This window comes from Typopeltis vanoorti, chromosome 2 (assembly GCF_054136105.1).
Source record: "Typopeltis vanoorti isolate ZY-2024b chromosome 2, IOZ_Tvanoo_1.0, whole genome shotgun sequence".
NCBI lineage: Eukaryota > Metazoa > Arthropoda > Arachnida > Uropygi > Thelyphonidae > Typopeltis > Typopeltis vanoorti.
Window position 1 is genome coordinate 123,463,573 of NC_143550.1, and position 12,000 is coordinate 123,475,572.

General features: G+C 36.4%; 1 protein-coding gene across 7 annotated transcripts in view; it reads right to left on the bottom strand.

Moving 5' to 3' along the window:
- The window catches only part of LOC150109403 (uncharacterized), a 150,332-nt gene that overhangs the window by 114,851 nt on the left and 23,481 nt on the right, over positions 1-12,000 (bottom strand). The window lies entirely within an intron of this gene.

A 12,000-nucleotide genomic window follows, 5' to 3' on the forward strand; every position in this document is an offset into this window, starting at 1 on the left:
AATTTTTCAAAATACAAATTCTTGCTATATATATTAAAAGTTAGTAATAACTTTTAATATATAATATTAAAAGTTATAACTTTTAATAAACAGGATTATTAAAAATAATCTTTATACTGCTGGCTTAGTTATCAATTAGTTAGCATATCAATTTCCAACTACAGGCTGAGGATTTTAATCCTACTGTGGGCATTGACATTTGTGAGTATCTTTAGGAGGGAGATGAATTTTTTTTGTCATCTGGCATGAGACCACTGCCCTGTTTATTGGAAGCCTGAAATTGCTTAAAAAATTCTGTTTGGTACTTATAACAGGGTTTCCAGATTATGTAAAAAATAAAACATGGAAAATATATAACCAACAATGACCTACAGCAGTGAGACATGAAACACAACAAAAAAAAGGAAGAACAAAGCCTAATGTTATTATTATTATTTTACGGCATCTCTATGGAGTTAGGAAGCTCATCGTGGGAGACCCAAATCAACCATCATACACATAAATCCTATTATACCTCTTCTCGAATATATTCACCATCAGGGAACTCACAACCAATTCTGGCAATCCATTCCACTCACTCACCACTTTCAAAGCAACAAATCTGGTCTGAACACCCCTACTAACCACACTCTTACATAACTTGGTTGATAGGCAGAAAAGAGGGGATATGATAGAAACATTTAAATTACTAAAAGGTTTTTATAACATTGATGCAGGGGAAATGTTTTTGCTGTGTGATAGTGATGGAAGAACCTGGAAATTAAGGAAAAGTGTGGTTAACAAGGGTGTGATACAAGGCTTTTTGCCTGGAGGATGGGAGTGGAATGCATTGACTGACTCAGTTGTGAGTTCTTTGTCTGTAAATGAATTCAAGAAGAGATATGATAGATATTGTTTTGATAGTTTTGATAGACTCATCTCCCGCGATGAGTCTACTGACTCCATAGAGATACCTGTAATAATAATAATAATAATAACAACAACTTCCATAGATGGTCCCTAGTTCTCTGTTTGTCATATATTGAAAAATTTCACTTGCATCAATTTTATAAAACCTGTCACCATCTTGGTCACTCTTCTCAGAATCCTCTCATCCACCTCCTGGTCTCCAAGAAACTCAGGTGACCAAATCTGTATGTAGTAGTCAAGATATGGCCAAATCATATTATCCTTATAAAGAGGAATAATAACTTCCCTATCTTTATTTGTTAGCATGTTTTTCAACATTCAAGTGATCCTTGGAGCTATTTTACCATTGTTTGCAATATGCACTGTAAACTTCAACTCTTTGTCCACCATTATTGCCGGCTTGGTTGGCCGAGTGGTTAGCGTATCTTCTCTCCAGCCAAAAGGCTGCGGGTTCGAATCCCGCTGTGGGCATGGATATTTGTGTAAAAATACTAGTGGTGGTGGTCGGCAATAGATGGTGTTGGTGATGAAAGTAGTTGGTGGATTGGTGTAGATGGAGAGTTGTGGAATAGGTGCTCTCACTCGATGAGTCTTTGGACTCACTGGAGATGTCATGTAATAATAATAATAATAATTATCCCTAGCCTCATCAAATTCCTACAATCCAATACCATCAATATGATACACCATATGCAACCTTTTTCACCCGAAGTGCATAAGCTTACATTTTGCAACATTAAATTAACAATCATTATCTTTCGCCCATGATGTCAATTTATTTAAATGATCCTGCAGGATATCTACATCACCTTTATCAACTATTGCTCTCTCCAGTTTTGCATCATCAGCAAACAACTGAATATCTCCTCTTAAATCTTTTCCTGTGTCATAGATATACAAATTAAAGAGTAGTGGCCCTAGTACCAAACCCTGAGGTACTCCACTAGTCATCATTCTCCTAGACTCCACACCACCATATACTACTCTCTGGTGTCTGTCCATCAGCCATCCCTCTATCTATGCTACTAGCCCCATATCTTCCTATTTGCTCCAGTTTTTGTAATAGTTTTCCACGTGGTATTCACATACGCTTATGCAATTCTGTTGTCACTTTATTATAAAATGTGAATAAGTTACTAAGATAGGACCTACCATTTACTAAGCCATACTGCCCACTATAGGGCACTGTATCCTTATCCACCACCGTTGGATTTTACCTTTCACCAATTTTTCCAATATTTTAACAACCCCTTCTGATATATTAATTGGTCTGTAGTTTGCTACCTCTGTCTTGGAGCCATCTTTATGCAATGGTACTGTCTTATGCTCTTTCCACTCTCTTGGAACCCTGCCAGAGCTGAGACTTAGATTGAACAACTTCATCAGAGGCAATGACAATTCTCTTCCAATCCCACTACTGTGTTCACATTCATATTTTTTAATATGCTGAACACCTCCTGTTCATCTACTTGAATGTTGATATGCACCACTTTAACATCAGCAACTGTAAAACCACAACGTGGATGATACAAAATGATCACTCAAGCAACTCAACTATTTCCTTTGGTTCAGTCACCTTTCTACCATGAGCATTGTTTAAAGTCATTCTACAATATCATTTTGACTCTTACTTGCTACACTATGAAAAATTTGGTCTTCCTTACCATACTAGTCATCCTTCTTGCTTGCACTTTGTACTGCTCATGGGTATGCTGATCACTTTTTTCTTTATATTTCCTCCACAATGTTTTCAATTTTGCATCTCTTGCTTTATATCCCTAATCATTTACTTAATTCCAACTTAGTTTATACTCCTGACATTTGCTACTCCGATACTGCTACTCTCAAGCAATCTCTGACCATTTGCCATGCACTACTGACATTTCTTGTAGCTTCTCAAACCATGGCACTGTTCCAAGATGAATCCTGAGTCTCTTATAATCACCAGCCTTATAGACGAACATCAGCCCTTTCTTGGCAAAGAACTCCATATGTTTGCCAACTTCCCAGAACAAGACTGCATGGTCACTCTCCCCATGCAGTCTTGTTCTGGGAAGTTGATTCAGCACTCTCAACCCCCCTTGTCCCCCTCTATAACACATTGTTTCATGCAATTATCTGTTTGCAAATGTATAAATCCCACTTCCATCTTGCTATTCCCCCTTTCCTCCCCTCCAATCGATGTCCTTATAAAGTCTCCCATAATAATTGTTCTGCCTACACTCATTGTGCTAGTCTGTCGATACATGGCATATCAACCAAGGACAACAGAAAGAAGTCTGTAATATAAGTAAGAAAGATCATATATGACACAGTGAAATAAGGAAAAATTCTGGATTTGAAGGTGTGGTTAGAAGATATTAATAACAACAACAACAAAAAAAAAAGATGGGCAGGACATTTAACATGCATTCAAGACAACAGATGGATTTCAAGGATAACAGACTGGTATCCCAGGCACATAAAAAGAAAACCTGGTAGACTACCTAGGATATAGGAGTTTCCTATATTAAAGTCAATTGGAATGAAATGGAGGAGATTGGATCAGGATAGAGTAAGTTAGTATCTTTGCAACCTGGAGAAACCTAGACTGAGAACATGGTCCATCATGGAAAAACAGTACACACAACATATGTAAGAGGCAATCTATTATTTAAAAAAAATAACTGTACTCTTCTCGCAATATAATTCCATTAAAAAATAGATTAGTCATTACAAAAACAAAATTGACAACATCTAATTAAATAGCATAGTACATCTATACATTTTATTCTTCATAAAATAGGTGAACAATCATAATATAGTATTGTCATAAGCTTATTTTCACAGCTCACAACATGAATTCTTCTTCTTCAACCTTTTGGTTCTGTTCACTCCTGGACGAAGATCTCCCCCATGATATTCCAGACCACTCGGTTTTCTACCTCTCCCATCCATCTCACTCCTGCAATTTGTTCCAGTTCATTCCTCCACCTTCTTCTCGGTCTTCCTCTTTGTCTTGCTCCATCCATTGGTCTCCACTCTGTTGTTTTTCTAGTCCACTCCCATCACTGCAACGTGCAATATGGCCAGCCCATCTCCACTTAGCCTGTTTAATGTATTTCACAACATAAATTAGCTTAGTGTAATTACATACTTAAACATTTTTACATAATGTGTAAAACTGTATAAAGACCTGTGTTCGATTCCTGTCCATGACATGAGGAACCTTCATCTGGTCTCTTTTGACTAAAGGTGATTTAGCCAGTCTCATATGGCGTTAGATGGTTTCTTCACCTTGAAACTAGGGTTTTTTTGTCCCTCATTACAGGCAAACCGAAGAATATGTCGTTATGTCCCTAGTTAACCATAAGTCACATCATGTTAGTCAACCTCCTGGATAGGAGGCTAAACATGAATGGGGGAAGACCCCATAGAGTCAGAGGCTCATCTAGGAGGTCCCTTTTGTCACACACACAGCTCATCATACCACACCTTAAACACATTCAAATTCTCTGCAGATCCCATGCTCTCAGGCAATGCATTCCAATCATTCACAACTCTCCATACACCTCTGAGGCACACAATTAGTGACTTTCCTCTTCTGGGATATTACTTCCTCATGACAACTTGTTGATACCTATCAGACAGCCAATCTCCAATCCAATGCACTAGTCTAATATCTGACTTCATCTGCTCTAGTTTGACCATCAACTTATGTAGTAATCTACCAAAGCCTTTGCGAAGTCTAAATATACTACTGTGTACGCATCTCCAACATCTAATGCTGCTGTCATCTTATTGTAATAAGTTAGCAGATTACTAAAATTACCAAATCCATGCTGTCCATCAAAGATAATACCACTGATGTCAACCCAATTCTGGATCCTGATTCTCAGCTGTGTTTCCAACACTTATCACAACACCTGACACACAGATTGGCCTATAATTTGATGCTTAAATTCTTTCATCTCCTTTATGAAGCAGTACAATCTTGTCTTCTTCCACTCTTTTGGAACTTTACCCAATGTAAGACTCATATTAAACAGATATGCCAAGGCAGATATCAACTCCCTGTCACATTCCTTTAAAAAACATGGTGATATATCAGGTCGAACAGACTTATTAACATCAGGTTTGCTCAATTTCCCATACACCTCTTCCTCACTAAGTCACTTTTTCCTCCTCCAACTCTCCATGATGTCACATTCATAAGGATGAAAGACTTTATGAACTGCACATTAAATATCTTGACTATATTCTCTGCAGCAGTTGTCTTTATACCATTTTATCCAGTCAGTATTATCCTACCATAATCGTTCATTCTTTGTTGTTTTTGTTTTTTTGCTGGCTACAAATCAAAATAACTTGCTAGTGTTTTGTTGACTTCCTTAGCTAACTGCTGCTCATACTGCATTTTTGCTATCCTTACCAACCAAATAACCCTCCTTGCCTGTTTTTAGTACTCCTCATGAATTGAGTACAGGCATCCCTCGGTTTACGATGGTTCAATTTACGGCAATTCACAATAACGCCGGATGCCTGCGCCGTACTTTCTTATTGTAGTGTGGTCTGACTGAGAAACGATGCTAGCAGGCGCTCTAGTGTTTGAATGTTTACCGAGCTACTACGACGTATATGTATCAAACTTAGTTTTACTGCTGAATCTACCTAATTGTTCTATTTAATTTTTTTTTTTACATACATACGTATTTAAATTGATAAAGTACGTAATTACATACCATGTCTAATAAAAGAAGTGCAGAAAAGTATGCAGAACTTGGTGTTAAAAAGGGAAGGAAATCAACGCACTTAAAAAGAAGATGGAGGTGATTCGAAGAATGGAAGATGGGCAGACACGTGCTAATGTCTGTAGAAGCATGAACTTACCTCCATAGACTGGTACTACAATTATGAAAAATGCAGATAGAATAAAACGGTCTGCACAACAATCTACGGTAATACTAAATGCAAAACATGTAAGTTATAGCAAGGATAAACTGCGTAAAAAATGGAAAAATTATTATCATTATGGATGGATGACTTGAATCAGAAAAGCATTCCTCTGACGCAAGCTGTTATAACTGACAAAGCAAAAACAATTTTTGAGGATCTTAAAAAGACAGATGGAGGAGAAGAAACATTTTTAAGAAGCAAAGATTGGTTCATGAGAAGTAAGTGCCATAGTGTCAAATTACGTGTTGAGGCAGCAAGTGCAGATGTTGTTGATGCCACAGCATCTGCAGCAAGTGCAGATGAAGTAAGTGCCATAGTGTCAAATTACGTGTTGAGGCAGCAAGTGCAGATGTTGTGGCAGCAGCTGCTTTTCCTAAAGAATTTCAAGACTGTGTAGAACAAGGAAGTTATCTTCCTGATCTCATTTTTAATGTTGATGAGACTGGACTGTACTGGAAAAAATTGCCATCATGCACCTTCATTTCCTGTGAAGAACGTTCCGCTCCAGGTTTTAAAGCTGCAAAAGATAGACTTACGCTTTTTGTGGGTGCAAATGTCTCCGGAACTTTGAAGCTTAAACCAATGTTGGTGTACCAATCTATAAGAAAACTTGGGTTACACAAGATGTTTTTATAGATTGGTACACAAATTATTTCTGTCCTACCGTGCTTCACTTGTGTAAAGAAAATGATTTGCCAGCCAAGGCATTGCTTCTCTGGATAATGCCCCTGGACATCCTCAAAACCTTGCTGAAGTAAGAACACCATTGGATGTCAAGGTTGTTTACATGCCCCCAAACACAACATCGCTTTTCAACCGATGGATCAGGGGATTATATCAATCTTCAAAGCCTATTACCTCCATATAACATTTATGGAAATGGTAAGAGTGTTGGACACTTCAGGAAAAACTATTAAAGAAAAATGGCAGTCATTCGATATTTTGAAGGGCATTAACAACATCAAGGCAGCTTGGAACGAAGTGTCAGCAAAGTGTTTAAAAGGAGCATGGCAAAAACTTCTTCCAATATTTATGCACAACTTCGAGGAATTAGAGCAAGAGGAGAATGTTATTGAAGACGTTACCAAGCTTGCGCGGGAGGTGGGATTGGACGATATTACAGCTGAAGATGTGACAGAAGTCTTGGAGAGCCATGATAAACAGCTTTCCAATGAAGACTTAAAAGAAATAGCCGAACAATTAAGTCAACATTCAAAGGAGGAGAAAGAAAATGAAGGTCCTCTGAGAGATATAAAAACAGCCGATTTACAGCGCATCCTTGCAAGCATAGTGACATTGACTAATGAACTCTACGAAATGGACCACAATTGGGAATGGAGAGCAAACGTAAAAAGGAGTGTAATCGCATCTATTCAACCTTACACTGAACTCCTTAAAGAAAGAAAAGAAAATCTAGGCAGTTAACACTGAATACTTTTTTCAAAAAAAATGCAGATGATCCGAAACCAGGAACTTCAAAATAGAAATATGTAATACCTTTTCGAGGTTCCATATTTTTTTGTATATAATTTTGTTTTGTTTTCGTTATTAATAATTTTATTTTAACAAATATATATGTATGTATTATCAAAGCTTTAAATATAATAATGTTACACATACTTTATGTGCATATTTTTTGACTGCATGGAACATAACTTTGTACCTCCCATTAAAATTGGGTTAGTTTTACGCCGATTCGGTTTATGCCCGTTTTTTCAGGAGCGGAAGTGAGGCGTAAACCAAGGGCTGCCTGTATTACCATTCATCTTTTGTTGCCCCTATAATGCTTTTTTTCCTCTATATGGCATGATTAATTTCTTCATTCATCCATTTCATACCTACCTTATTTAACCTTCTACCTTTGGAATATTTAGATATTAATTCTACTAGATAGTTCTTGAATATCACCCAACTCTTCATTCCATGCTACAGCTGGAAGCTATCTCCTGAGCTTCTCATAATCACCAGCCTTGTAGTTCCACATATATCTTTCCTCACAGAAGTCCTAACATGATTGGCAATCATCCAGGTAATCACTTTCACACACTATACTGCCTCAAAACCATTACCACTATTTTCCCCTTGCATCTCTGCCTCGTATGGATATAACTTTTTTTCTATCATCAATAGCGCGCTCCACCTCCCTTTACTATCTTCATGAAATATATCATACCCTTCCATCTCTTTTCCTGTCAGGATATTAACCTTATCCAACCATGTCTCACTTATTCCTAAAATTTTTAGGTGATCAAACACAATCAATGCAACCATTTCATTTCCCTATTTTTTGATACTTCTAGCATTCATATACAAACACAACATCTCATTCCTGGATTTATAACAAGGTTCACTGATACAACTTATCAGATGTAACTTCTCCATGCTTTTCTTGAGCCATTTCTTTTTCTCTTTACTCATTTCAGAGCATTCATCAAATCCAACTGCTCTCTCCACATCTCAGGTCATCCCCCCATTCCTTTTTTTTCTACACACCCACACACATTCACATCCTCTGGGAGCATCAACCTTTCTCACGCCGCGTTCCCCTGTCAACTCTGAGTCTTCCCGTTTCCCTGTTTGTTCTATACACTCGTGCTACCCACTTCTTCATTCATAACACTTCAATCTCTTCTCTCCTTCCTTACCCTCCTGCTCTTTCATGTCACTTCTTACTTGCTCAGATTCAGTCTCTGCACTGATCTCATTACTGTCCCTTCCAGCAGTAACAGTCTCTCCAAATGACTCACACCAAAACCATTCAAATGCAGTCCATCACTCTTATATAGTTCAATTCTTCCTTCAAACTCATTCCACACATTAACAAACTGCACTCCTTTCTCTTCCCACATTTCTGTTAACATATTCATAATTATTGCTCTCCGCCTCATCTCATCTCATCACTGTCATATCTGGGCAATACACTGATCACTTTTCGTATTACATTGTTATCTTTTATCCTTCTCAACAACCTCCTGATATCTAATCTTACATTCTCTTTGTTCCCAATAAAGTCATTTGTCGCTACTATCATAGCAACTCCTTTGTTAGCTTAGTCCTCATATCAAATGCCTCAATCACTTCATTTTACCTCCAGGAACACAAACCTTGTGCATCTTATTGTTTACAACACCACCTGTGAATCTTATGTTACCATTTCCATATCAACATCATTTGTTTTTGTCTTCTTCTCTTCATATATATTTACAATTCTCTTCATTTCACTTTGCATCCACCTCATCTTCAACAACTTCGCTTTAAAATCTTGTGTCCTTTGTTCACTATTATTCACTTATTTTATTGCGAGTAACACACACCTGTTCAGTGTCAATCCCACTCGCCACTTTACTGTTAACTGCACTCTGTTTTTTAATGTGGTATAAATTTTCACCCACTTTATCATCAATGAAACTTTTTTCTGTACTATCATTTCCACAAACACACACACACACACACACACACACACACACACTGAAGATTCGCACAATCTTCAACTGCCATGTCAGTTATGACACCATATTCCCTACTCATATTTAAACTCATATTTTAGCAAGCCTCATGCAGGAAATGCGATCAGAATATCACATTTTCTGCATACCCACACTTGTTCTTTTCTCTTAAACATCTGCAATGACATCTTCCCATGCACGCATATAAAATTCACGGCTCTGTACCATTTTTGAGAAATCCACACTGTCTACTTTATTTGTCTCTTACGCAGACTTACGATGATTTGCCTTTCACTGCCATGTTGTATCAGTGCGTTACCAAAGGGAATGAATTTATGATAATATATCACCTGAAAATTCATCCAAACACACATTCCACACTCAAATATCTCACTGCAATAATTAATCTACAATTTATACAATATTGGCACATATTATAAACAAACAATAAATGAAAGAAAATCCAAACTGAGTTGTGATGAGCTGTGTTATCGTATACATTTAAACCAGAGGCATAGCTAGCGGGGGGCACTTTGAACCTTTTTGAACTTTTGCAGTTAATTCTAAAATACATTCTTGAGAACTCATATCCAAATATTGTAATACTACTGCGAATTTTCCTCACAATTGCTGTGAGTGTTGCTATTTGTGAGAAGAGTTTTTCTAAATAAAACTGAATAAGAATTACCAACATTATTATGAAATAGACATCGCAAATGTCATTGACGATTTTGCTAACAGAAAAGAAAAATAAATAACATTTTAGAATGTTGAAATTAAAGTTTTACTTCAAAAATAAACACAGTGTTTTAATTTATTTCCCTATACGCCGTTTTGACTTTTTGTAGTATTTTTGGCGTGTGTGTTGAGAGGAGGTGGCAAACTCAGGAACCGCCCCGGGCGGAAAAAGCTCTAGCTACACCACTGATTTAAACCCACATTAAAGAAAAGCATATTTCTGTATAATTACATGTAATGAGAGAATTAAAGAATGCATTACTTTGTTTTGTCAACATGACATTTAGTTTTTTTGTTTTTTTTTAAAACATCATCTATAACAATATTTATATAAAGTGGACTTAAGTGAGTAAATTTTTTTTTTTTTTTTTTTTTTTTGTGGCTAGTAGATTAAAGTCGTATTTTTGGAGCCCTGCTCATAATTATGACGATGATGCAATCTTTCCATGAATCATCTCTAAATACTTCGATTCTTTTGACATCCATTAAAAATCTGGATAACTAACGTTGTGTCAAAATTCAATATTGTTCTGACCATAAGTTTGTAAAACAGTATCAAAACTTCCTTTCTTCTTACAAGTGAAGCTTCTTTTAATAAATTTATAATTTGCTGAGCTTTACTAGTCATCTCGCCAATACGATTCTCTATCAACCAAAATACCCTCATATTCATTAACTCTTTCTAAAGGCTGTCTATTCAAATTATATCCATCTATCTTCTTATAAAATTGCATACACTTATAATTTGCATTTTTCACATCGCATTTTAATATCCACTTTCCCAGTGTCATCCTGTAAATAAATTAAATCTTCTGAAAAATTAAGTACTCTACCTGGCTTCACATCATCAGTAAAGAGAAATATCTTACTTTTAATATTTGAACCTAGATCATTTATGAATATATTAAACAAGGGCCCAAACACTGAACAAACTCTACGGTATTCTGCCCTTAACCATCTGGCTCTTGGAAAATGTCCCTTAAAGAGTTTGTCAATCAATTTCTCACTCATGTCATCAAGTAACTATCAGTATATTTGGTGTATTTCAGTCTGCAGGTTCTTGTGAGAAGCAATGAAATTCAAACAAATTGTATCGCAGCCAATACTTTGGTCTGCTTGCTTCAACTTTTCATAAAAAAAGTAAGCAGGTTTGTAATAACTAATATCCCTGTTCTTCAGCAGCCAATCAGGATATCATGGATGCAATTCCTAATTAACTTTTTAATTACTTGGCCTACAACACTAACAAGACTAGCTGGTCTATAAATCTCCACCTTAGTGATGAACCATCCCAATGAGTTGAAATAACTCTTGCAAATTTGCAGTTAGGAGGTACTCTTCCCAATCAAAAGTGGATTCATTAACCCTGACATACAACTACTTACTTACCAAAGGAAATCTATCATTCCTACTTTCAACATCATCAAGTGAAATGTCATATCAGTTAAAATATCAAGAACAACTTCCTCTTGTATTACATCATTAGATAAATCCTGCCTCTTAAGTAGTTCACAAGTTTCACACCTACACTTGCAAAAACATGTCTAGTCCTGTTGTGTTCCTTCACCCTTCCACTGCAGTTTAATATACATTGATGTACAATCAAAGTTGTATTTGTCATGTTATTGTGTATACACTGGATGAGCCTTTTAAAACTGCATGCAGTAATAAAATTTTTGATGCTTAAAAATATGACTGCTGTTGAAATTCGTTGCCAATTACAATGTGATCGCAAAGCAAATGCAGATGTGAGTAATGTAAGTGTTGACTATGAAGAACAAGAAACAGTGATGATAAACTTCATATTAATGAATGATTATGAAGTGGGTGGTCAAAAACCACAACTGATAATATCCAAAAGCAGAAATCATCTGAACAGTTATTCAGAGAAAACTGGTGAATACATCAGAGATCAAGATCACTAGCACTGAAACTGAACACTGAATTAGCATGAGTCAACTAAATCATTACA